The 21,371-nt window shown below is 54.2% G+C and overlaps 1 protein-coding gene and 1 long non-coding RNA gene across 2 annotated transcripts in view; one reads left to right on the top strand and one right to left on the bottom strand.

Moving 5' to 3' along the window:
• The first annotated feature begins 587 nt into the window (after window positions 1–587).
• The window catches only part of Osbpl5 (oxysterol binding protein like 5), a 63,941-nt gene continuing 43,157 nt past the window's right edge, over window positions 588–21,371 (top strand). Inside the window, exon 1 of the mRNA XM_004654232.3 lies at window positions 588–701. The gene's annotated coding sequence lies outside the window, so the exon portion shown is untranslated. The remainder of the gene's footprint in view (window positions 702–21,371) is intronic.
• On the bottom strand, window positions 15,783–21,321 carry LOC123462704. The gene is made up of 6 exons (XR_006638472.1): window positions 21,130–21,321; window positions 20,075–20,217; window positions 19,002–19,210; window positions 17,838–17,994; window positions 16,403–16,516; window positions 15,783–15,912 (listed from the first exon to the last, which is right to left on the bottom strand). It is a non-coding gene; the product is annotated as an uncharacterized LOC123462704 (long non-coding RNA).

Raw genomic sequence — 21,371 nt, 5'->3', positions numbered from 1 at the left:
CCTAAGGTACTGTTTAGAAGTCTCCACACTTGTTATGTCCTACCTGCATCTGAGGGTCCTGAGTAGGCAGGCTCAGCTCCCTAATTGGCTGGTGGCTTGAGGACATGAGATGCTATAGAAAAGGACGCCGCGAGGGTCTAGAGCGTGACCAGGGCGGGTCTCCTTGAACCCATATGTAGGACAAGAAAGAGGGTCTGGGTTCCTGGGGATCCTTTTGTGTTCTGGTGCTGGGGAGAAATGGTGCCTTGGGTCTCAGGCTGAGGAAGGGAGGGGAGCAGTGCATCCAGGTGAATCTGTGATCACACATTCCCACCCCCCCCCCAAATGGGAGACCTCCCACCAATGTGGCCCTGCTTCCCACCGTCCACCCCTCCCATCCTCGGGGCCACATGGGAGACAGTGCTGAGCCATGGCGCAGGTACGCGTGAGCGTCAGCGAGCACTAGGGAAGAGCGCACCGCAGCAGCCAGAGCTCTGGGCGGGGACTGGGGTCCCCCACACGCCACTCCAGCGTAGAGATCCGCCGGGGTTTTGCGTCTGCCGCGCCCTCCTCCCTCCGCCTCCACCCTCCCCGCTCCCTCGCTCCGCCTAGCTGGTTGGCTCAAGCCTCTGGTATTTCCTGCTGCCCGCCGCCGCACCGCCAGTTGAGCCCCTTCGCCGGGCCCAGCCTGGCCCGGAGCGCGGAACGGAGCTGGCAGCACGGTAGGACCTCTGCTGCTGGGATCTGGGAGGGCTGGGGAGCCAGGACCGGGCCCGGGGAGGCCCGGGAGGAGAACTAGAGCTCACTGGAGCATCCCTACGGCTGCGGGCATCCGGCTGCGGAGGCAGCTTGGCAGATCCGGGACGCCCCCTTGGGTGCAGCCCTGTAGAGACCCCAGTAGCTTCCGGCACTGGGGATCTCGGCCGCCCTCGGTGGCTCTGGAGCTTGCTTGGGTTGCCTGAAGACGTCTGGGTGGCGGGTGGGGCCCGCGTGGGGGTGCAGCCTTCCAACCCAGCCTTCCACCACTTGGTGGGGTTTAAAGGAACCTAGATCAGCTGGGCGGGTCAGAGTGCCATCTACCCATGAGTGGAGGGGTTTGTCGTCGTCCCCCCCCCCCGCCCCAGCCTGTGTCATGTGGGGGTGTCTCTAGGAGGAGCAGGTGGGGGCGGGTCTGGATCCTGGGCCTGGGATCTAGCTGTGGGCTTGGTTTCCAGAGAGCTCCATCTGGGTCCCCGGAGCAAGGGGTTGCTGGGACTTTGGGCTGAGGTCTTCACCTGGCTTCTTCCCCGGGCTCAGCCTCCAACTCTAGGCCTCAGCCCCCAAAAGAAAGGAAGGGAGTTTGAGAGATTGTGGGTGCTTGTGTCTCGAAGAGGGTGTTGTGCACTTGAGGACTGGTGGAGTGGGACATGTCACATGTAGGAGACGGGCCAGCCACATCCCTTCCCAGCCTGGCTTTCCCAGGTGCCCCCCCTCCCCCAACCCAGGAAGCTGGCTCTCTTCAGCCACTGGTTGGAGTTTCTCTTCTGCCCTCGAAAGGCCTCGGTGACTGGCCACCTTCTTGTCTGTCTACCTAAGAATTCCTGTGTACTTCTGCTCTCGGGCTGAGCCCCCCACAAGGCACTTTTCTTGGGTCAGAGGGGCAGGAGTGGGGGCATTTCTAAAGAAGCGGGCACAGCCCTTGGGTTGAATGTTGTGCCTTGGGGGGGGGGCGTCTGTCTGCCCCAGTGGGTGCAGGTTCCCAGTAAGCAGAACATCTGCTCTGGCGGCCCAAGTGGCTGTGCATCCTTGCCACATTTTTACCCCACTTTGTAAGAGACTTGCTGACCCTTAAGCTAGACAGGGCTCCAAAGGAAAACAAGAGAGGCAGACAAGTCAGGGGTGACCTGCGGACCAGACGGTGACATCTGGTTATTCTCCTCAGGTTCAGGGTTCCTGACTATAGATCTGTTGTCGGCCTTGCATGTGTGGTCCCTCTCTGTCTCTCTCTCTCTGTCTCTCTATGCTTGTGTTCATATGGTGGGACCCTTTAACACCAGCTCTGGTGCCAGAGAGGTGAGCGTGTGCGTCTGTCTGGGCGGCCTTGCCAGGCCCTTTAGAGAACGTGACCGAGCAACTGTCAGCTGGGTGAGGATCCTCCCACCCACAGTGCTGGGCCTGCCTCAGGGACACTGCTGTACCGGGGTCAAATCCAAACAGTACAGCCCGGATGTCAAAAGGAGACAGACACCTTCCAAGAGAGGGGATAGGCTGATCCAGATGAGGCTAAGTCCTTCAGAGCCTGCCTCTAGGCTCTTTGCAGATACAGAGGCACCCCGTCGACCCCACACCTTGATCGCATCCACCCTGCTGAGAATATCCTGAAGCAATTTCTCCTGACATCCAGGCTTCTTCCTGGAAGCTTTCTGAGCTGGGATGGAGACCTGACATGCCACTCGGGGAAAGGAGGGGCAGAAACGCCATATGACACGCCAGGAGTGTGGAGTGTTGCGTCTGGCAGCTGTATTGGGGATTTGAGCCATCTGTGGCTTGTGCGGTTCGGTCCAGGGCAAGCACCACGCATGCTCTCGATATGTAGGTGGTGATAGAAGTGTGTCCCGCCTCCTCTGCCATTCCGTGTTCCAGGGACAGGTAAGTCGGAGTGCAGGACTGTGGCTGAGAAATGTGCTATTCTGCCAGTGAGGCCTGGGAATTTGAGCTCCAATGCTGGGAGGGGTACAGAGGGCCTGGGGACAGAGAACAGGGCCATTGTAGGGAACTGTCCCCACTGTTTGCTGGGCTGGTCAGGCAGCCTGGGTGAACACCTTCTGGTGTTGGTGGGGCAAGACAGTGCCTCTGGCCTTTTCAGTAGGCTGACAAAAGGCATGCCACCAGCCCTGGGACGTCCTAGTCCTTCCTGGCTGTTACACACAAAGTGTGTTGGTTGCTCTCTGTGAATCTGCCATGTCACTTACTGCACCTGCAGGCCAGGGATACAGAACTCAGAAGGGGCGGATGAGGCTGTGTAGGGGCTACTGGGATCCCTGAGGACTTGCAGGAGGCCCTAGGCCAAGGCTGGGTGACCTCTGACATTCTGGCTGCTCGATTGGGGAGACGCATGCGCAGATAGGCGAGTTTGTGGGGGGGTCGAGTGCAAAAGCCCTGGACTTGGGATCACATTGCTGTCTAAGTGTCGCAGTCCTTCTGAGACATGGCTTCAGAGCGTGGCATACGCACATCCAAACCAAGTTGCCTTGCCCTGCATTTGAGCAGAGGAGAGTGGGCACCAGCCATGTCCTCAGGACAGGGCTTTGGGATGGGACTTTGGAGATGGGCATAACAGAAGATCTAGTTTGGACATCTTCTTTTCTTGGGGGGGGGGCATGTGGTGGTGATGGTGGAAGTGTGGGGGGCATGTTTGTATGCGTGTGGGTGGGTACATGTGTACATGTGTGTGCATGCATGTAGAACCCAGAAGTTGACATTGGTTGTTTCCTTCAGTAACTCTCCACCTAACTTTTTAATTTATTTTGATTATTTGGGGGGGGGGGTTCAAGGTAGGGTCTCACTCTAGCCCAGGCTGACCTGGAATTCACTATGTAGTCTCAGGGTGGCCTCAAATTCACGATGACCCTCCTACCTTTGCCTCCCGAGTGTTGGGATTAAAGGCGTGCGCCACCACATGTGCCCAGCTTTCACCTAACTTTTTTTAAAAAATATTTTTATTTATTTGCAAGCAGAGAGAGAAAGGCATACTAAGGCCTCTTGCCACTACAAACGAATTGCAGATGTATGGGCCACTTTGTGCATCTGGCTTTACATGGGTACTCGGGAATCAAACTCAGGCCATCGGGCTTTGCAAGCAAGTGCCTTTAGCCACTGAGCCATCTCTCTATAGTTTCTCCACCTAACTTTTTGAGTCAGGATCTCTCACTGATCCTGGAGCTCACCCATTCAACTAAATCAGCTAACACACTGGGTTTTAATTGGGTGTTGGGGTCTCAACTCAGGACCTCGTATTTGGATGGTAAGCACTTTACCCAGTGAACTATCTCCTCAGCCCCGTGAAGTTTTTTGTCCATGCCCATGGAGGCAGCTGGGGAATCAGCCTCCAAGATAAGGAATGTCACAGGCTAACAAGCGAGTGTCTAGGTCTGCTTCAGGGACCTCAAAGAGAGGATTTCTGCAGTGGGGAATCACAGACTGGGGGGCTGAGGCAGGTGGTTTAAAGACCATCAAGAGGGCTGGAGAGATGGCTTAGCAGTTAAGGCGCATGCCTGCGAAGCCTAAGGACCCACGTTCGATTCTTCAGGTCCCAAGTAAGCCAGAGGCACATGGTGACACATGCATCTGGAGTTCATTTGCAGTGGGTAGAGGCCCTGGCATGCCCATTCCCTCTCGCTCTCCCTCTCTGTCTCTCTTTCTGTCCCTTTCTCTTTCTCTCTCAAATAAATAAATAAAAAGTAAATCTTTAAAAAAATAAAGACCATCAAGAAAAGCTTGGAAACCCGCCCCCCCAGGCCGTGGGGTAGCCCGCCCTCTCCAGCACAACCTCACCAAGGCCGCCCAGGTAGGTCACTGAGCTGTGTGAGAATGTCTCTAGTGCTCAGGATATGAGCCTGGCTGACCAGCCTAGGTTGACCAGCATAGAAGGATCTACAATACCCAGGGGCTTTTTTTTGCCTAAACCTCAGAGCCACTCGGGCAAACAGCTCATGCTTTGCCTAGCCTCTCTGCCGTCCTAGCTCTACCTATTCTTCCAGCCGTCAGCCAGCATGGCCTTTAGAAACCTGGGTTGGGTTGCTGGAGAGATGGCTCGACATTTAAGGCACTTGCATGCAAAGCCTAAGGACCCGAGTTTGATTCCCCCAGTACCCATGTAAAGCCAGATGCACTAAGTGGGGAATGCATCTGGAGTTCATTTGCAATGGCAGGAAACCCTGGAGGGCCCATACTTACTCTCTCTGTGTCTACCTCTTGTTCTTTTACTCTCTAATAAATAAATAAACAAAAAAATTAAATAAGAAATGACATAGTGAATTCCAGGTCAGCCTGGGCTAGAGCAAGACCCTACCTCCAAAAATAAAACATTTCTGGACTGAGGGATAAAGTTAGTACTTGAGCATTTGCCTAGCATGTGTGAGGCCCAGGTTCAAGTCCCAACTATGCAAAAGTGAAAGGAGAGACAGAGCATGAGAGAGAATAGGTGTCGCGTCACTTGCCTCCTCAGAGCCCTTCTTGACTCTCTATGGATCTCAGGATAAGTGCATGGCCACAAGGCCCCAGACCCCCTAATCCCTGCCCTCCTCTCTCTCACCTTTTCCCTCTCCTCACTCACATCCCCAGGGATCCAGCCTCAGATCTGGCTTTCTTTTCTCAGGACTTTTAAACTCATGGTGTCCTCTGCTGTCAGCTGTCCCCTAGATCTACACATGGTGGGCTTCATCTGGCCCAGGTTCCAGTGAAGTGTCACTTCTCCAAGTCACACACTGGTCCTGTCCTAAAGTAGTTCTTATGCTTTCTTAGCAGCATGTATCTGTGTTCAAATTTTTCTCAATATTTTTTTTTTTCATTTGTTTAGTCGAATGCCTAAATATGGAGAAAGCAGCTGGGCCAGAGCTGGCCCATGGAGGTGCTATCACCAGTCATGATTCTCTGTTGCTTGAATGTCAACTGCAGGCTCTGTTCCCAGGGCTGGAAGGGAAAGCCCAGGAAGTGGGCGGTCTGAGGCCAGCTGAGCATTGCCTCTCCCATCCTCCACCTCCCAACTTCAGCACTGGGCGGGGGGGGGGGGGGGGGGGGGGAATGAGACCTACCCAAGCTTTGTGTGTGAACATCTCCCAGGCTAGGGGCATCTCAGAATGAGAAACAGCACCCTGTGAGGGGAGCTTGGGAGACTGCACAGGGCACACTGACCGGAAGCACTGTCCTGTCCTAGGGGTAGATGGGCCCCAGGACTCTTGGACCTAGTTGGAGTGGTACAGAGGGTGTTAGGTGTCCCACGACTTTGTCCCACCCAGAGACAACCCATCTCCCTCAATTTTGGGGGAACATAAGCCGTGGGTTCCATATGCCCCTCTATTAGGGTGAATATGGTATGTGGGGGTTGTGGGAGGTTTCTGCACAACCTGGTCCGTGAGATCCTAGGGAAGGGAATTATCTGCAGTTAGCTCCCTGCTATGAGGCCATGGAGCACTTGTGCCCAACTATTGGGGTAAATATGACAGAGTCCATTAAAGGGCCAGTATCTTTGGGTCCTACTTACTGGCCTCAGGACCTGTGGCAACAGAAATCTATATGACAGAGAAACCTTGGCTGCAGTGGCACTCGGTTCCTGGCACATTTATAGCAGTGGGTGCAGCACAGGTAGTTGGGGATCCCTTAGGAGAGCAAGCCAGGGCAGCAGTCATAGGCTGCCTGGCTGCAAGTTGGTTCGTGTCTGTACCCCACCTTCTCGTAGGCAGGAGGGAAGCCAGGCACCTCCCAGGCTCCCAGGCTCTGGGCAGTGCCTTGTAACCACCGTTGTTTCTCTGGGAGGGCAGAGGAGGATCCCAGAGCAGGGGCAAGAAGGGGAGCCAGATTCCCAGTTTATATGCCCAAGCTGCATTGGGAAGTCATGCTAATCCAGTTGGGTTCAGGCCTATGTTTCAGTGACCATGGTGGGCTCTATGACCTGTGCCCTGGACAGGAGCCCCTGTGTTTCTGCTGGCTGAGCTACGGCAGTGATGGGCTATCCAGCTCTGGGATGTCATCAGCCCCTCCAGCAGCCACAGTCCCAATTGTCAGAGCCATCCAAGCCACTTAGAGGCTGGGCAGGGCCTGTGCAAAATGAGTGAGTCTAAAGGGAGCCACACAATGCTGCACCCCAAGTGCACTGCCAGCCATGTTCCTTAGCTTCTAAGCGTCCCTTCTTTTTTTTATTTTTATTTATTTATTTGAGAGCGACAGACAGAGAAAGGCAGAGAGAGAGAGAGAGAGGGAGAAAGGGAGAGAATGTGTGCGCCAGGGCCTCCAGCCACTGCAAATGAACTCCAGACGCGTGTGCCCCCTTGTGCATCCGGCTAACATGGGTCCTGGGGAATCGAGCCTCAAACCGGGGGTCCTTAGGCTTCACAGGCAAGTGCTTAACCGCTAAGCCATCTCTCCAGCCCTAAGCATCCCTTCTTGATGTGTGATGCTGGGCTCACAGTCAGCCCACAAGAAGTCCCCACTGATCAAGACTAGCCACACTCCAGCCATCATCTTCTACAGCCCTAGTCACTCTTTCCTGCTGTCCCCCTGCACCCCCAGAGGGCAGAACTGCAGGTGACCTTGCTTCTACTCAGCACCTTCTCTCCTCTCTTCATCCCCTCTTCTGCTCTTGACCTTGGTCTCTGTCCCCACATGTCCTGACCTGTCTCCATAGATGGACGCCTAGTCAGTAAAAGGGCAGTGAGTCTGTGGGAGTTAGATCACTTGGCCCTAGGCTTCTCCAGCACACATGTCATTACCTGCAGAGTCACTATCCCAGCACATGGTTGTCCTTGCGCAGGGCAGATCCAGTGAGACCCTTGGCCTAGGATCCTGAGAACAAAGGTACCTCTGTCTCTGGCACCCACTTCCTTCCCTTCCCATGTTCCTACCAACCTTGCTTAGGAACCAGACCTTATTAGCATGATACCAGAGCTAGCATCATCTGAGATGACCAATAGGTGTGGTGACCACTCCTAGGCTTCTGGAGCGTGCTCTGTTCCCTGGTGAACACCCCAGGCCTTTGGAGCATGCTCTGTCTGGCAAGAACTGATCTTCAAAACCACGCTGTAGGGCTGGAGAGATGGCTTAGTGGTTAAGCACTTGTCTGTGAAGCCTAAGGACCCCAGGACCCATGTAAGCCAGATGCACAAGGTGGCGCATGCATCTGGAGTTTGTTTGTGGCTGGTGCCCTGGTGCGCCCATATTCTCTCTCTCTCTCTCTCTCTCTCTCTCTCTCTCTCTCTCTCTCTCTCTTTCTCTCTGTCACTCTTAAATAAATAAATAAATAAAATTAAAATCTAAAAAAAAAAAAAAAAAAAAAACCATGCTGTAGTGTTCTGTCCTGAGCTCCAGCCCCTGGCTGCAGAGTAGCTCACTGCCTCACCTGGACTCCTTTCCCCATCCTTCCCCAGACTGCCCAGCTAAACAAATGCTTTGCCAGCCAGCTGTTGCCAAGGGGGATCAGCCGGGCACATGATGTCTGCCCTAAATCTCATTTGAGAGCAGAGGAAATGGGACCTCAAGAATGCAAGGCTCCTCTTATTGGGCCTCAGTTTCTGTCATGAAGGCTCCCCCACTCTTTACATTTATTTGAATGGGAGAAAGCACCAGGGCCTCTCTCTGCTGCAGCTGAACTCCAGACGTATATGCTACTGGCTTTGTGACTGGGGAATTGAACCCCCAACTGGCTAGCTTTTCAAACAAAAGCCTTAAACTAACTCCCCAGACCACCCACTCAACTCTTGACTTTGCCCCCTCATCTTGGGGCTCCGGCCAGTACATGATGCGTAGACTCCCAGGAGCTTACAGCCCAACTGAGTGCCTACACTTCTCCAGAGTGGGCCTTCTCCACAGGACTCCACCCCCGCCCTAACTCCTTGAGTCATGCCCATATCATGAAGATCCGCATCTAGTTTTATGCAGGAGAATTTCTGCTAATTTTAAAGAGTTTGAAAACTGTCCCTTCCTCCTTCCTGCCCGCTCTGTAAAGTGGAGTTGTGCCTTTGTCACTCAAGTGTTTTGCATCTAGCTTCTGTGTAAGCGGTCTTGTGTGGCCTCCTTGTGACTGATGTGCCAACGCCCACTTGCCCGTGCCACGTGGCTCCACCCTGCTCCACAGTCCCAGGGCCAGGACAAGGGCACACGTAGAAAGCCAGTGTCACCACGGGCAGTGGGTCCTTTGCCTGCTGCCTCGCGTGTTTCCTGACCTCCTCGAGCAGAGCAGCCAGCTTTGAAGGAAGCCTCCGCCCGCTGCAGCTCCTCTCGGCGTTTCCACTTCGGGCCTGGCGCCTGTAGGAACGCGTGGGCCCCAGCTGCTATGAGGCCTAGTTTCTGCCTCTGAACGGCAGCAAAATGATGGTCCCTGAAAAGCAGGTCCCCAAAGAGCAGATGAAGCTGCCGAGAGGAGGAGGAGGAGGAGGAGGAGGAGGCTCGGCTACATAAGGCAGAGTTTGGAGTTGGAAAAGCTGTTGCTTTGACCTAGAAATGAGTCCACCCTCAGTGTGGACGCCCCAGGGTGAGGCTGCTCGGGGCAGGGTCTGGTAGCCAGTCCCATCCCACTCACTGCTGTGGGTCACCTTTGCTGATCAAGCAGGCAAGCTGTTGTGGAGGCTTCTGGGGAAGAGAGACAGCGGACATTCCACTGATGGCTGACACCCAAGGTGCCGTATCCTTGTGCGTGGCTTGAGTGGTGTTCAGGGTGGGGGGCTTGGGAGATGATTTATGGGGAAAGTGCAAGCCAGAGGACCTGCGTGGAGATCCCCAGAACCCACCTAAGTGCCAAGGGCAGTGACACATGTTTAGAATCCCAGCACTGTGGGAGGTGGAAACGGAATCCCTTAAGTTTGCTGGCCAGCTAGACTAGCCCAATTGGTGATCTCTTAGATTCTAAAGCAAGAGACCCTAACTTGGGCTGGAGAGATGGCCCAGTGGTTCAAGGTGCTTGCTTGTAAAGCCTGATGGCCTGGACTCAGTTGCCCAGCCCTCGTGTAAAGCCAAATGCACAAAAGTGACACATGTATCTGGAGTTCATTGGCACTGGCACACCCATTCTCATTCTCTCTCTTTCTCAAATAAATAAATAAGTAAACCCTGCCTCAAAGGATAAGGTGGCAGGTAATGCTATGTAAGACGTCCGTGTTGACCTCTGGCCTCTGCGTGCACATACACACACATGCGCAGGTGCATATACATGGCACATACACATGCATGTACGCCACATACATGCCAAAAGGAAAAGAGTACATGTCAGTCGTGGCCATGGTCTAAGCCCAGTGATCCTTAAACGCAGCCTGGCCACGTGTCTGTCTCACACAGACCCTGCCAAATGGTGGGGGCTCCCCACGGCAGGTTCCCAGGAGACCCCTCAGGCTTCTGTGAACTATGCAGGCTGGCCACATTGTCTGTCATCCCGCCTTGGAGATAAGGGGAGAGAGGCATACAAGTCCCTGGTAGCCTCCCTCATGCTATTCTCCAGGACTACAAGGCAACGTGATTTGAGGCAGCTAGGGCTGGTAGACACGTGGCCACTCACACACACTGGGCACAAGACTCGTCCTATGGACCTTCATAGGGGTGTGGTGCTGGCCCATCCTTGACTCTCTGCTGCCTGCACCTCTCTGTCCTTATAGATGCCCTTTCTTTTTTTTTTTTTTTTTAATTTTTTATTTATTTATTTGAGAGCGACAGACACAGAGAGAAAGACAGATAGAGGGAGAGAGAGAGAATGGGCGCGCCAGGGCTTCTAGCCTCTGCAAACGAACTCCAGACGCGTGCGCCCCCTTGTGCATCTGGCTAACGTGGGACCTGGGGAACCGAGCCTCGAACCGGGGTCCTTAGGCTTCACAGGCAAGCGCCTAACCGCTAAGCCATCTCTCCAGCCCTAGATGCCCTTTCTTAATTGGAAAGCTCTTCCTCTGTCCCCATCTATGCTACCAACCCGTGTCCCCATCAGAGTCTTAACTCCCAACAGGTGTGTAGTGGGTAGTGGATGGGCTTGGCACGCAGACCCTGGTTCACCACCTCCATGTCACCTGGGGTGGGGGCTCACCTCCATGAAGCCTGATCTCTTCTGGGTGGCCTTATATGAGTCTGACTTCAGGCCCTTTCTTGCTCTTTTTCCTCCTCACCTTTTTCTTTCCTTTTTTCAAGGTACGGTCTCACTCTGGCCCAGGCTGACCTGGAATTCACTATGTAGTCTCAGGATGGCCTCGAACTCACAATGATACTCCTACCTCTGCCTCCCAAGTGCTGGGATTAAAGGTGTGCGCCACCACGCCCGGCCCCCTTCGTTTTCTTTAAAGTCCCTGCATCTCTATGCTGGCCCAAACTCCCTTCTTCTACCCAGGCATGGTGGCACCCACTCCTCCCTTCCTCCAGCTCAGCAAGTCTTGCATGGATTCTTGCCACGTGGGTCTGTGGCTGCTGCTCTGTCTACGTGGCTTGGGTGTCTGACTGGATGTGGGGTCTAGATTGGTAGCCATGATGCCACATGCTCTGGACTGTAAACACTCCCATAAAGGAGTGCCGCATTCCTAACACATGCCAGGAGGGGGCTTCCTGTCGCGTGTGGCCAGCTGACCTCATGGACGCTGAGTGTCAGTGTGGAACCCCCACCCTGAATGGCCCTGAAATTCCAGGCCTCGGTTTCCTCATCTGTGAAGTGGGCCATTGCAGTCCTGGAAGGACTTGGTAGGATTGTGAGCCAGACCCACCATGGGGGTGGGACCCAGCCAGCCCTTGGTTCTGTGTTGGGATGGGACATGCTCCCAGATTGGGAAAACTCCTTTCCTCTCATTTAATGTCAGGTCAGTTGTGAGAGCTCGTAGTGATGGTATGGAGGGAGAAAGGCTCCTTGCGCCATCCCCGGGCCCTAGCACCACACTCTTTCCCTGGGGAGCTGCTGGCTGGCTGTCCGGAGGGATGTTCCCAGGTACAGAGCTTCATGCTTTTGCTACCGACGGATGGCTCTGTAAACCAACACAGTTTCCCCTGCTTGAGGTGTAGGTGTTCAACACGCTATCTTGTTGTTTTGTTTGTTTATTTGAAGACAAGGTCTTAATCTGTGGCCCAGGCTGGCCTGGAACTCTCAGCGATCCTCCTGCCTCAGTCTCTCAGGGCTGTGATTGCACTCTCTTCATATCCTTTCCTACTGCGCACGTCCCAGAGCCACAGAGGACTCACGGGCACGTGGCCTGTGAGGCCCCTTGGATCCGTGGTTACGCAGGGCTGTGCCTTATTGGCTTGCCTTGCTTCGTGGTCATAAATCCCAGCTTATTTCTGTCCCGCAGAAAGGCCCACCTTGTTTCCTTCTTTCTGGCATGAGCTCTGTGGCCAGGTCTCCTTGGGTGTGTCTGTGGAGCTCCTATAGGATGTGGATGGTCAAAGGGTGCCTGTCAGCAACCCATCAGGGTGTGGCCACATCCCAGATAGAGTGTGTCCCTGACTCACCTGCCCTTAGGGTCCCTCCCACCACATCTGTTTTAGCTGTCTCCGCAGCTCTGAGTGACCAAGTGTCCAGACCCTCCCCAAGGCCCGGTGAGTGCAGGTGGGATCTCTGAACTTACAGCCAGTCACAGCGCAGGCCTATGTTGCCACAGCCCTTGTGGACAGATTGCCTTGCCCGTGAGTATGTGGTGAGATCAGAGCCTCTTGTACCCACAGATGTGTGAACATATTCCCAGATTTCACATGCTTGAGTCGAGACTGTTTTATTCCCACCCTGGCGCAGCCAGCCCCGGGTCGAGCTTAGGATAAACATGAGCTGAGCACCGGTGAGGCACATCCACCCTCCAGGCACGTACAGCCACTCTGGGCTCATGTTGGCATGGGCAAGGTAGACAGGAAACCAGTTGGGCAAGTGTGTGTACCAGGCAGCAAGCCTCCACAGGCAGGCATGTCCTGACACTCACTGACCATTCCTATTTCGGGGGCCACCCTCTGTCAGTCACAGAACCCCAGCCAGGACCTGCAGGATGGAAGGTAGTTAGTGACCTGCCACCTTTGCTGTCGGGTACGTCTAACGACAGCTCCCAGGGTGGCTTTCAGGAAGCCTTTCCCCAGGGGCACCTGGAGGGGCACATGCACTATTCACGCCTCGGTTTCCTTATCTGTGAAGTGGGCCATTGCAGTGCTGGAAGGACTTGGTAGGATTGTAAGCCATGTGTTTAATCTTTCCCCGGGCACAGATCTTTCTGCCCCCTCCTGTGTTCCTTTAGGGGCCCACACATCCCTGGAGCCCGTCCATCTGCCGTGACTTGGCAATGAATGGTCAAGAGATCTTCTCTGGGTCCCTCATTCCTCCCTAGCCAGGTGCTATATGCAGACCCTGGCAAGATTCCCCTGGGACCCTTGGGCCAGATGTCATGGGGAACTCGGAGTCTCTGGTGCATCCTTGGATACCATATGCAGTACACAGCACTGGAGAGGGAGGTCAGGACTCCAGGGCCGCCTAGTAGGAACCAACTTCAGGCATATATGTGCAATAACTAAGAGAGAGAGAGAGAGAGAATGGGTGCTTCACGACCTTGAGCCACTGTGAACAAATTCCAGACGCATGCAGTACTTTGTGGATCTGGTTTTACATGGGTACTGGGGAATTGACCCAGGCTGTCAGGTTTTGCAAGCAAGCACCTGTAACCACTGAGCCATCTCCATCCCAACCTCAGGCTTCTCGTAACAGGTCCCTCTGCCCTTAGGATCCTCCATAAGAACTCCCAGTACAGCCAAAGAGAAGCACAGAGGCTCTCGCCAGGCAGCTACAGTGGATGTCTTCCCATTTCTCATTACCTGGCCACACGGGTCACGCAGGAAGGTTTTTCAACGCAGACCTGCGGTGCTCAGCAGCCTGAGGTTGCCATTGGCTTAAATTGCGTTTACAGAATGACCACACACACATCGTCGTCTTGCCCCGTGCACTATTTTTAACCATGCTTACTGTTCCATTTGTTTGTAAATCTTGTCTGTGTAAGGAACATGCCCTGTCTCCTGCAGGCGCCTGTTCTCCAACAGCAGCCATGCATCGTGCCCAGGGCCTCACCCCTGTGGGGATGCTGTGTCTGTCATCAGCCACGGTGGACCAGGCTGCAGCTAGAATGGAATATCCCCAAAGAAATTTTAATGAGAGAGAGAGAGAGAGAGAATTGGCATGCCAGGGCCTCCAGGCACTGCAGTCAAACTCCAGGCATGTGTGCCACCCTGTGTGCATGTGCTGCTTTGAGCATCTGGCTCATGTGGGTTCTGGGGAGTCAAACCTGGGTATTTAGGCTTCGCAGGCAAGTGCCTTAACCACTAAGCTATCTCTCCAGCCTGAGAATTGCTTTTTAAAGAATATTTTTATCTATTTAGTATTTTAGAGAGAGAGAGCTAGAGGCAAAGAGAGAGAGAGAGTTGGGTGCACAAGGGCCTCCAGCAGTTGACTGCAAATGAACTCCAGGTGCGTGCGCCACCTTGTGCATCTGGCTTACGTGAGTTCTGGGGAATCGAACCTGGCTCCTTAGGCTTTGCAGGCAAGTGCCTAAACTGCTGAAGTCATCTCTCCAGCCCTTGAATGGTTTTTTTAAATATTTTTATTTATTTGAGAATTGCTTTTGATCACAAGGCCTTTTAGTGACTTTTCTAAAGACAGCACTGTGCTAGGGCTGGGGAGTTGGTCCAGCGGGTAAAGTAGTTGCTGTGCCGTAAGTTCGGATCCCAACACTCATGTAAATGCCAGGTGGTATGGGGTGAAGCTGGAAGAGAAGAGGGGTAGTGACATGATGTGATGACAGGGAAGGTATGTACAGTGGTTTGATTCAGGTGTTCCCCCATAAACTTAGGTGTTCTGAATGCTAGGTTCCCAGCTGATGGAGATTTGTGAACTAACGCCTCCTGGAGGCAGTGTATTGTTGGAGGCAGGCTTATGGGTGTTGTAGCCAGTTTCCCCATGCCCGTCTTTGGCACATTCTCCTGTTGCTATTGTCCACCTGATGTTGGCCAGAGGCTGATGTCCACCCTCTGCTCATGCCATCGTTTTCCCTGCCATCATGGAGTTTTCTTCTCGAGCCTATAAGCCAAAACCTTTTTTTTTTTTTTCCCCCACAAGCTGCTCTTGGTTGGGTGGTTTCTGCCAGCAATGCAAACTTGACCGCAACAGTATGTTAAGAGGGACCATGGAAACTCCTAACCCGCCTTTCACTGCACATTGAGGCCCTCCCCTCTCTGGCCCCAAGGGCTACCTTAGGGCCTGGTTGCTGCACTCCCAGCCTCAGGAGCCTCCAGTCGGGCATGAAAACATCAAGTCCTGAGGGGCCTAGGATCTGAGGGTGCTCGGTGAAGTTGCTGCTACAGTGGGGGCAGGGAAAACAAAGAGTGTGGCAAGGGGATCCCAGGTGGCCCACCTCTCCTGCACGCTGGGCCCATGAGCTCCTTTTGTGCCCTGCATCCCTCGTACCCCTCCCTTCTTACTGGGCCTGGTGCTGGCTTCGTGGGGTGTGTTTTCCCAGGCTTAACCCACAGCTGGCCTCCTCCCAGCCTCAACTTTACACCCCGCTTGTTTGTAAAATATACATATTGTCTCCAAATGCCACACGGCCCTGTTGGTTTGGGGTCTCGGGTTTAAGTCTGTGAAATGCCTCCTAGTAGGTTCCCTGTGCCCAGGCCTCTGTTGCTGGTGGGCCCTTGTGGAGCACACCCCATGGCAAAGGAAGGAAGGGCAGGGCCTGGGGCTGAGCTGAGAGTGAGGAGGTGGACCAGGTAGGGCAGAAGCTTTCTTGGAAGCTGGAGCCCTGAGGGAGGCTGGGTGGGGAAGGAGTCTCTTTTTCCTGGCTCCAGGATACAGAGGCTTTGGAAGAGCTGGAGGGTGGTGGGCATAGGGGCCGCTCCCATGTGAGCAGCGGAATGTGGGCCAAGTCTTCCCATGGGAGTGCGAAGGCTGTGGCAGGCTGGCTCCCCATCCCAAGACCTCTTCTGCGCCCCGTGCTCTGAGAGCTCCTTCTAGAGGGCGAGGTCATATATCCCAGATACGCCCAAACCCTGGTCCCTGCTGTCTGTAAATGTAGCCTCCCTTGGAGCAGGGTCTTTGCAGATATCAATAAGGATCTTGAGGTCGTTACGGGAGTTTCTCGGCTCTTGTCTTCTTCATGGAAAGCATTCAGTCAAGATACAGTGTAACCAGAAGTTCGTTCATCAGAGCAGAGCAAATGCTCCAAAGAGAGATCCGGGTGTGCTGACGTGGGATCTGCTTTGTGGCTTGAAGGAGGTTTTAAAAAATCAATTGAGAGAGAGAAAGAGAGAAAAGCAGACAAAAAGAGAGAGTGAATGGGCACACGTCCTATCGCCGCCAATGAACTCCAGCTGCATGTGCCACTTTGTGCATCTGGCTTTACTTGGGTACTGGGGAATCGAACCCTAGTTGTCAGGCTTTGCATGTAAGCACCTTTAACCACTGAGCCATCTCTGCAACCTCATAAAGGAGTTTTATGAATATTTATGAAGTGGCTAGCATATTCATGAGGCGAGGTGACGGCTTTTTCTTCCCAAATCATGGTGGACCAGATTTCCGTCTTAGGGTATTTATTCCCATGATCTTCTAGAAAAGCCCTTGGGGTGAGGGGATTATAATCACAGGACAAGTGGATATTTTGAGGGGCCGTGCCTTTCATTGTTGTGCATGTGGGAGAACGCCCTGGTGCCTTAGTTTCTGATATAGTGGAAACACAGCCATTGGGCGTTGAGGTACCTTTAATCCAAGTCCTGGGAAGGCTGAAGAAGGAGAGCACCATAAGCCCCAGGCCAGTCTGGGGTACAGAGTGAGGTCCAGGCCAGCCTGGGCTAACGAGACCTGAGTGAGAGCCTGCTTCAAAAAAAGAAAGAACGAATGAAAGGGCTGGAGAGATTGTTCAGTGGTTAAGGCACTTGCCCACAAAGCATAATGATCAGGGTTTGAACTCCTCAGTACCCAAGTAAGTCAGATGCACAAAGTGGTGCACGCATCTGGAGTTCATTGGCAGTGGCGAGAGGCCCTGGCATGCACGTTCTCTCTCTACCTCTGTATCTCTCTGCTTGAAAAATAAATATATATATATTTTTAAATATTTTATTTTTATTTATTTATTTATTTGACAGAGAAAGAGGGAAAGAGAGAGAGAGAAAGAGAATGGGCACACCAGGGCCTCCAGCCACTGTAAATGAACTCCAGATGCATGCGCCCCCTGTGCATCTGGCTAACGTGGGTCCTGGAGAATCAAACTGGGTCCTTTGGCTTTGCAGGCAAATGCCTTAACTGCTAAGCCATCTCTCCAGCCCAAAAATAAATAAAAATTTTAAAAGAGAGCGAGAGGAGAGAGAGGGAAAGAAAAGAAATAAGGAAGAGAGGAAGGGAAGGAGGGAAAAGAAAAGAAAACAGGAACAGCCTCATTGCAACTTCAAGGATGCTTAACCACACAAGGACATCTACCAAAATGTCCCTTCATTCTTCGATTGCTTCATGTCTATCTCCTTGCCAACCTGGCATAAGGATGAGGTCAGCCTGGACTCTGGGTGAATCTAGAACCATTGACTCGCAGGAGGATGGACAGGGAGAGCTGAGGCACAGGGACGGTCGGTGGTGTGGCCACAGAGACAGAGGTTCGAGCTCAGAGATGCCTGGCGTTCCCAGCAGCTGCAAGAGGCATGCATGGAGTCCTTTCCCCGGGAGCCCTTGGGGACTGTGGCCTACTGACACCTTGGTCTTGGATTTGGGGTGTCAAGATCCATGAGCAAATAAATGTGTTTCTTTTAAGTCACCAGTTTGTGGTCCTTTGTTAAAGCTACCTTAGGGAGGAAACACTCTTCGGGGAGAATATGGATTCAACAGAACTGTTGTGAGGTGGGAAAATGGGGACCGTGGCTCAGTTTTCAGAGTCATTTACATTTGCAGTGAATACAATCTGGGGAAGAATAAAGTTCACAGTGGACGCATGTGGTTTCCTGAAGTACTGACCCACCCAGCTCAGAGGACCTCGATTGGTCACAGTACTCTGAATATAGCCTAAGCAGAGCGGTGAGAAGACCACTCTTGTTTTGAGGTGTTCCTATAAATAGGTGTCAGCTGGAGACAGTTACCAAAGCCTTCTCCTTGGTAGAGTGCGGCTCTTACTCATCGGTAAGTCTCCGCCCTTACTGGCCACCTGTACCTGTCAGTGGGTGACAGAGGAATCATCGTCCAGGGCCTGAGGGGGTGGTGGGCTTCTGCCTGTGGTGAAATGTTCAAGAAAGTCGAGGACAGTGTCCCAAAGGTGGAGCAGATAAAGAGGCAGTGGCCTGTCAGCATTGGGCCTCAGTGGCAGGTGTCTGTAAAGCCAACAAGAGAACTTGTGACTTGTCACGTTCCCTGACAGTGCAGCCTTCAGGCTGTCTCTCCCCCCCCCCCCTCTCTTACTGTGTCTTCTGTGACTCTGTCTCCTGTCACCTGCTACTCACAGGACTGTGGCTGTGCTTCTGTCCTGGAACCTGTCATCTCAGAGTGTGACCAGTGTGTCAAGTGAGAAGATTCACATTTAGGCCTGGGAACCCGGAGAACAAGCCATGCTTTCTCCTCTTTCTCCGGGAGGCTCTCTATCTTGGCCCCGGTGGACTTGGCGTCCTCAGTGGTCTCTGGACACCCCTGCCCCATCTCAGTGCTAATGAAATGGCCAAGTAGCCTTCTCAGAGGCCTGGGTATCCCTTGTGGCTTCCCATCCAAGGGGCTAGCCTTGCTGCCCCTCTGGGGCTTTGCCTTGGGAGTAGGTGGAGAGGTGTGTAGTAGAGGCCAAAGATGAGGGGATATCCCGGGGGTGAGGAAGGAGGGGACTTTGCTCAGGGACTGAGTCAGTTGTATGGGGTTTGCCAGGCAGCGGCCTTCTAAGCGAGGTTTCAGTGGTCTATAAGGCCACTCCTGCAGACCAGAAAGCTGCTCCAGGGAGGGTCACCTTGGGGCCTCTGGTGAGGAAGGAGAGGAGGGGACAGAGCTGGGCTGGGCTGCACACGCTGACTGGAGGGGTGAGTCCCTGCACAGTACAGGTAGGCTGTCTCTGCAGACCCTCAGGTGGCCGCGAAAGAAGGTTGTTGTTGTCCTGGGGGAACTGAGGGCTGAGCGTCCAGGAAAGACTTGAGGGAGCTCCTCAGGGCCACCTGACCATGTGGAACTGGGGAGGGGCATCAGATGCCTCTAGCAAAGGCTAGCCGCAGTGATCAGAGGCGACCATCGCTGTGTGATGACTGCTCTGTGACCGTCCTCTGAGCGGCTTCCCCCGGGGAGGCCCCCCCCCCCAGCTGTGCGGTCCCTCTGCCAGTCAGCTGCCCCTCGACGTAGCGCATACCTGAGGCAGGCGCCCCAGGAAGAGGACGGTGCAGTTTCAGAGCTCCAGTGTGCCTGGTTGGTTCTGCTGTCTTAGGCCTGTGACAAGGCAGGAGCTTATGGTGGAGGGAAATGGCTCACCTCAGCCAGAAACGGTAGCGCCCGCCCGCTCCTGGGAGGCTGAGGCAGGAGGACTGCTGGGAGTTCGATATGGGGCCTCATAGTGAGATCCTGTGTCAGAACAGGAGCTCCATAAACAAACAAACAAACAGGCACAACTCCCTCTTTCCCCCAGTTCCCTCATAACTAGGAAATAACAAAGAGGTGACGGGGAGAGGAGGGGCTGCGTTCCTGTTCCCCCAGGGCTTGCCCCAGTGACCTGAGACCTTCCTCCTCTCTCAGCTCCCAGAATCTTCCCCACCTGCCCGTAGTGCCAGGCTGGGGACCACACCTCCAACCTGAGGCTGGAGACTTCAGACTCTGCCAGGAGGAGGCTGGCCAGCGCCTCCTGTCTGCCACACGCAGGCTCGGGGGAGGGGGCTCCAGGGAGGAGGAAATTCTGCTGCCCTGTGAGCTCTGGGCTACCTTCAGCAGTCCACGCATTCTGATTGAGAAGCCCAGTGCCCTCCTGTGGGCATTTGGAAGTTGGGGATGGACTCAGGGACCCAGGAACAGAGGGGCTGGGTCCCACTGGCTGGCCACCCCTCTTTACCCCCCCACCACACACACCTTGTCCCCTCCTTGACAGGGTGTGGTGGGCAATGCCACCTGGCACTGGGCAGGCCCCGCCTTCCTAGCAGAACTGCTTTCAAGCTTTTAGCTTTCACTGCCTGGCTCAGCTTGACTGACAGAACCAGTTTCCCCACAACGCACAGGGAGGGGCCCGGCTGAGGCTGTGACCCACGGCTTGTCACCAGTACTCCCGCAGCAGCTGGCTTGTCCTCAAGCAGCTCCTGGAAGGCTCCACCAAGAAGTCACGGCTCCTGCACCCACCTGTCACCTCTCACTTGCTCAGCCCCAGCAGCTGCCTCACCCAGCCGTCAGCTGGTGACCAAGGTGGTCTGTGGAGACAGAGGTACATCCAGATACCCTCACCTGCCTAAGTGAGATGAAGCCTGTTGGAGTGTCTGTTGGAGGGCAGGGGGGGCGGCTGCAGGCGAGTGAGGCTGGACAGCAGAACACAGTGGGTGCTTCTGATGCTTGGATCAAACTGTAGGAGCTCCTTGGCTTCTTCCTACCTATAAAATGAGACAGGATGAGACTGGAGACATGACTCGATGGTTAAGGCGTTTGCCCGCAAAGCCTAATGACCGAAGTTCGATTCCTCAGTACACACGTAAACCCAGATGCACTAGGCGGTGCATGCATCTGGAGATCCTGGAACACCCATTCTCTCTCTGTGCCTCTCTCTCTCTCCCTCCCTTCTTTCTTCTCTCTCTGCTGAGTGTGGTGGTGCACGCCTTTAATCCCAGCCCCTCAGGAGGTAGGAGGATTGCCGTGAGCTTGAGGCGAGCCTGAGACTACATGGTGAATTCCACGTCAGCCTGGGCTACAGTGGGACTCTAACTCAAAAAGCAAAGGACAAAAGACAAAAATGGAGAGTTGCTGAGCGCCTGGGTGAGGCCTGAGCGGGGATTCTGAGCAGGGGATGGGGAAGGTCCTGGAATATTGGAAAGAGCAACAGCGCTGTGTGGGCGTGTGAAGAAAGGTAGTGCTTCCAGCTGTCTGGACACCCAGCCTTGCGGAGTCTCTTGGGCTGGCACTCCCCACAGGTGCCTGCAAGTCTCTTTCCTCATGAGGGTGGAGGAAGTCAGGACCCAGCATCAACTGTCCCATACTGACCAGCCCTGTGGCCCTGGGCGACTCAGCTCAAGTTGGTGCCTCAGTTGTCAGATGGGAAGAAAGCAGAAGAAAGTGCCAGAAGTCTCTGCCCAGGTCTTTCGTGTCTTCAAGACCTAAGATCCTGCCAGCCTCCAGGCTGGGTAGAGGCAGAGAGGAAGGGAGGGTCATTGTTCCTGCCTGGCATCTGCCAATTAGCTCAGCAAGCAGAGGTGCCTGTGCCTGTGGCTGCTGACAGGGGTGGCAGGTACCTTCTTACTGTTATGACAAAACACCCAGCCAGGAGCAGCTTACGGAAGGGAGGGACTTACTTTGGCTTTCGGTTCCACGGGGAAGCTTCGTCGTGGTGGGGAAAGCGTGGCGCGATCAGGAAGCTGGCTCACATCGTCGCGTGTCAGCGGCAGGGAGGAAGCAGCAAGAGTGAACTCGCTAGAAAGCTAGAACCGGCAAGGGAGCTGGACTGTAAAGTCCCCAGCCACCTCCTCCAGCAAGCTCCACCTCTCAAAGGCCCCACCATAACTCTCCAAATTGCCACCAGCCTGGGAGAGAGTAT

The sequence above is a fragment of the Jaculus jaculus genome, chromosome 1 (assembly GCF_020740685.1).
Source record: "Jaculus jaculus isolate mJacJac1 chromosome 1, mJacJac1.mat.Y.cur, whole genome shotgun sequence".
In the NCBI taxonomy this organism is placed as follows: domain Eukaryota; kingdom Metazoa; phylum Chordata; class Mammalia; order Rodentia; family Dipodidae; genus Jaculus; species Jaculus jaculus.
This window is presented reverse-complemented; position numbering and strand designations above follow the sequence as displayed.